Source organism: Castor canadensis, chromosome 18, assembly GCF_047511655.1.
Source record: "Castor canadensis chromosome 18, mCasCan1.hap1v2, whole genome shotgun sequence".
Taxonomy (NCBI): domain Eukaryota; kingdom Metazoa; phylum Chordata; class Mammalia; order Rodentia; family Castoridae; genus Castor; species Castor canadensis.
Window position 1 is genome coordinate 43,908,629 of NC_133403.1, and position 5,789 is coordinate 43,914,417.

General features: G+C 38.9%; 1 pseudogene; it reads left to right on the plus strand.

Moving 5' to 3' along the window:
• The first annotated feature begins 3,698 nt into the window (after positions 1 to 3,698).
• On the plus strand, positions 3,699 to 4,496 carry LOC109677139 (selection and upkeep of intraepithelial T-cells protein 1-like; annotated as a pseudogene).
• The last annotated feature ends 1,293 nt before the right edge of the window (positions 4,497 to 5,789 follow it).

Genomic DNA, 5,789 nt, shown 5'->3' on the forward strand with positions numbered 1-5,789 from the left:
GCAGAGTGTGCCAATGGTTTTCCCTACCATTCTGCAAAAGTAAAAGGAGGATCCAGAGTGACAGAGTTCTCTGCCTAACCAGGTGTCCAACAGGATAAAGATATGTGAATCCCAGGCAGTTCCCAAAGGACCAGAGCAAGTTCAGTCATAGAGTAATTCCACAAGGACCCGTCAGGTCGTTTTAAAAATAAACACCTTTCTAGCCTCTGGTAAAGATAATTTTACCCTTACCTTCTGTTACATCAGCTGTTTTGATGTAGGTATACATCCAAATATCAAATTTTTACCCCATAAACATGTAGAGTTGTTACATGTTAATAAAAAATATTTAAGAAGATACACAGAAAGAATACTCAACATTGAAAGCTAGTCATCCTGTCTTAGACAGAGAAAGTTCCCTTCAATAATATAAGTACTTTAACAATTTACCAATCATTTAGCCAATTGGAAATGCCCCCATGCAATAAGGCACCAGGTGTCCCCTAGCTGAGAACAGTCTGTGCATAATTGCATAACAAGAATTAAACAAAATTCATGCCTACATGAGGCCATAAAATGTGTCCACAAGAAATCTGCCCTGCAACTTCTGTTTCTCACTTTCCCTAGGGAAACGTTCACTCGTGTTATACCTCAAAGATGCACAAGGTGTCACAGAGTGTTGGATTTTTGACCTGAAGCAGGAAACTCCAGCAAACACCCACTCATGTTATATTGCAAAGATACACAGGCTGTCGTACAGGAGGCAAGGAAGATGGCTCTTTTCAGTTGCATGAGTTAGTCAATGGATGATTCCTATGGAATATGGGAGGAATGTCCAAGATAAAGGAGTTGGAGTGGACATGCAGAAATGTTGCTGCTTTACGTTAAATACAGGGACCAAAAGGCGCAGCATAGTTCCTATTTCTCAAACCTGCCTGTGTATCACAATTAAGGAGCTGGTTTCTTGGCCACACAGCCAACCTACTGCATACACATCTCAAAACCAGGCATTTCTTGTGTTTCAATTTCCACCTGCCTACTGAGCTCTGGTGAGGAGCTGGGTCTGGGTGCCTCTAGTTCCACATGCACAGGGCAGAGTGATGTAGAGATGAAGACCATCAGCTTTGGAACTGAAACCACATGTCTGCTCCCTACTAGCTCTGCTCTTCATTTTACCTTAACAGTGTTTACCTCTCAGGGCTGTCCGAAGGGTTAAATGACTACACTTAAGAAATTGCAAGCAAACCTGATCCAGAAAAAGATTCTTAGTATCTTTTCCCATTTTTATCTGATGACACTTCCAGTAGATGAATCCACCAATCAGACCATGAAGAATTTATCTATTTCAACATGGATACTCCTGCTCCTAGAAACTATAGGCATATAATAATTGCTTACCTAATTAACTACATTAACCAATGCATAACTAACAATTAACTAGTGAGTGTCACTTATAAATTATTCTATGTCTATTCTCAAACTGTTTCCTTTCTCAAATTCTTTCAAATGTTCTGATTTTTTCAGAGAAGCTAGGTTTATTTAAAAAATAAGCAGCAAAACCAATGCCAAAGGCTTAGACAAAGACTCTCAAGTTTCACTATATTTCAAAGTTTGTGACTTTGTTCTTTTGTTTCTGTTTTATTTTAAAGCTAAGAGGCTCTATAATTCAGCAGGCTAAGCAGAGAAAACAAGAATCAAATAGTTTCAGCAGCAAGGAAGGGATTTGTTACTGACTTATTAATAGTAGGAAGCTCAATGAGAATTGCTAGGAGTAAGGAAGAAGAGGATATAACCTGAGATTCTGTGGAGAGTTATGAAAAGGACTCCTTAGAATCACTAAGAGAACCCTAATGGTTGTGCATTTTAGGAATTTACCACATTATTTTTCATTTTGTTTTATTTGCTCACATCAAAAAATTAATGACTCAGGTAATAACCATCAATTCCCTCTTGTATCCAGTTTCCTTATTACTCACACCAACACCTTTCATTTGGAATGAAAAACTTACCTTCCCTACCTGTGAGAAAAGTGTCAGCATAGCTTGAGACTGGTAAGTTCACAAAGCTTTGCAGGAAACAGCCCTTGACCAGCATCTGAATAGTTCCTTTTTAATTATGGGCCATTTGGCTTATTGTATGTTTAGCTAAAGAAAAGTCAAAAGATCTGACATTTGCTCTAAAATGCTACCTTGTATAAATATTCAGGAAACGCAAATATAATTATCTCTATGAACAGGGCCTGTGTGAAGCTTGGTTTTTCTCCTCTGCAGGCTCCGAGCAAGGTTATTGTAATATCAACATAACTGACCCTTCCCTATAGGTGACATGTCTAACTAAATCATGCAGCCTGTTCTTATCCAGATACATATCTCCTACCACTTTTCAGAGTCAAAAAATATCTTGAAAGTTTGAGAGATGTTTAAAAGATTTTCCATGAACCAATGCTGATGTTTCCTGAATGGAATCCCGGAGTGGCAAGAAAATCTCCAAGATGACGGCCACTGAAATTTAATTTTACTAATTTTTGATTGGCATATAATATCTGTACGTATGTATAAGGTAAAATGTGATGGATTGATTTGTATTTACATTCAGTAGGCATCAACTCAGGATAGGTAGTATATCTACCACCTTAAACTTTTATCATCTCCTTAGGGTGAGTACTTACAAATTCTTCTAACTATTTTGAGATTAAGTTGTAGCACAGTCTAGGGACTAAGGTCACACATTCTGAATTTGCATGACTGATGGATATTTGGCCACTCCATGTTACAGAAGCCATCTTGCATCGAGCACTTGATGGTGGGGCTATATAGCTTACTAAATATGTCAGGACAGTCCTCTCACTCAGCTCCAGCTGTCAGTTCCAGTATAGAAAGGGAGATTGTCTGTGGTAACCTGGTTGGATGGAGCCATGTCTTTGTCACATTGTCCCTGTTAAGATTTTGGCTGTTTTCTTAAACTACACAGCCTTTCTTGGCACCTGCTCATTCTCTGAGCCATAGTGTATTTTGTTTTTTGTTTTGTTTTTTTTCCTGTGAATTCTTGGAGCTAGTTCCCTTGTTTAAGTTACTTTATTCCAGGTTCTGTGATACAGAAAAGCAAATAAGCAAACAGAAACAACAAAGACAGCATCAGGATGACACATTAACAGTCACCTCCACTCTTCATCACTGTACTATACATAGTGTGGAACTCATTGGCTCACAAGGCTAAATCTAGGTTTTCCCATAAAACCTTTGAAACTTTAAATGTTGGCACTAAATTGAATTTACTAAAGAAGGAAATGTAAAGAAAAGAGAAGTGAAATAATAAAACAAAAGAAGAGAAAAAGTAAAAGACAAGGAAAGGAGTATTCAACACAGTTGTGTCTATATTTGGCCACTGGCTCTATTTGGCTAAGCCTGGATCACTTGCATTTGTCTATGGCCAGAGAGAGCCCAGAGATCAAATCTTCACCAAGGTACACTCTGTAACTTGCACAGAGGCTGGCACAGGGGAGATGCTCATTCATACATATTGACTGTATAAGTGAAAGAAAGATGGTGACTCTCTGCCTGCAGATTCCACCTGGGCCCACCATGCTTCCTTTTGTATTTCCCTTCCCTAATTTTAATAAACTCCATTTACACCCACATGTCCTGTGATGGAGTCTTCCCCACAGGACACAAAGAATTTGGAAGTCTTTTGATCAGACTGCACCAGTGCCATTAATATTTATGGTGAAACCAGATGGGAGAAATGAACAATTCACAGTAAATGGCTTAAAGGAGCCAGTCATGGCTCCATTGGGTGGAGAAGTTGAGCTCAGGTATCAGTTGTCTCCACCACAGAGTGCATAGCACACGGATATCTGCTGGTTCTGGAACCACTGCACCTGCCCTGTTCACCTGTACAAAGATGTTAAAGACCTGCATGTGGAGTGAACAGAACTGGTGAGATGCCATTGGAGAAGGTAAAGTGACCATCAGGATCTTTAATGTCAGTGTTGATTATGATGGACAGTATCACTGTATCTTTGAAGATGGTGATTTCTATGAAGAGGACATCACAGAAGTGAAGGTCACCACCACAAGCCCAGATGTACTGATTCTTGTGCATCCTCCTAATACCAAAGGAATTATAGTGGCCTGTCATTCAGGAGGTTGGTTCCCACAGCCCCAAACTGAATGGAGAAACAGCAGTGGAGAGATCATTCCACTTATGTCAAAATCCCACTCACAGGATGGAGATAAATTGTTCAACATGGCAATGAACCTTCTCATTATAGATAGTTCCCACATGAATTCACATGCTGCCTTCAAAACCCTATAACTGGCCCAGAGGAAAGGGTGAACACTGTTCTATCAGATAAACTGTTTTCATGGATAATGGTTCTTATCACAGTTCTGTTGGTGTTGCTAGTCTCTACCATAGTGCCCAGTATGGAACTACATAAAAGAAAGCAAGGTAGCTACTCCTGCTGGATGGCTCCTTGGGTAGTGGGTGCAGCAATAGTCTCTCAGTGGTTGCAGTGATTGGACTCATTGTCTTTTTGCATAAAAAGGAAAGAGTACCTGTTTCAGATCAACAATTCGAATTGGATACTATGTGGTCAGTAGATATGTGATCCTGAGTGTGCTGATGTTCTGTCATCATGATCATTTCCTTTATTTACTTCATATTGAAAGAATTATGAAACAACCCAACGAATGGAAGAAACTCTTTGCCAACTGTTCAACTGATAAGAGATTACTATCCAGAGCATACAAAGAGCTCAGAAAACTAAACAACAAAAGAACAAATCATTGAATTAATAAAAGGCCAAATGAGTTGAACAGACAGCTCACAGAATAAACTCAAATGGCTAATAAATATATGAAGAAATTTTCAAAGTTCTTAGCCATAAAGGAACTGCAAATCAAAACTACCCTAATATTCCATCTCATGCCAGTCTGATTGGCAATCATCAAGAAAACAACAACGAATGCTGGTGAGGAATTCAGGGGAAAAGAACCCTTAAACACTGATGATGGGAATGTAAACTAGAGCAGCTACTATGGAAATCAGTATGGAGATTCCTTAAAAAACTAAAAATAGACCTGTGTTATGACCCCACCCTACCACTCTTAGGCATGTACTGAAAGAAGTATAAATCAATAGAAAAGAGAGATACCTGCTTACCCATGTTTTTTGCAGATATACATATATACATACACACACACACACACACGCACACCATGGGATATTACTCAGCCATGAAGAAATGTGAAATTATGTTATTTGCAGGAAAACAGATAGAACTAAAGGCCATTATGTTGAGTGCAATAAGCCAAGCTCAAATAGGCAATTATTACATGTTCTCACTTATTTGTGGAACCTAGTGTGACAGGGAAATGGTCTGGGGGAATCAATAGGAGGGGAGAAGGAAAGGATTCTGGGGAGGAGAAAGGATCAAAACATAGCACATGTATATGCTTGAAGACAGCAAAATGAAACCCACCAGACTCTGTTTGAAAATGTGGGGTGGAGGCAGGGGGACTATAATGGAGGGTGGGCTTGACCAAAGTACCCTGTAAACTTGTATGGAATTTCTACAATGAAAACCCTTTGTATTATTAATATATACTAATTCAAAAGATAACAAAACTATTTTTTAAAGTTTTTTTAAAAAAGATGGTGAATGTGATAACAAATATTACATGGTAGAAATTCAAACACGTTAATCAGCCACTCTCCTTGGAATAGAATGGTGTGTTCTGTCCTCTGTGCATAGCCATTCTTACTATGGATAAAGGAAACTGATAAATCCCTCAAGGACCTTGAAGTTT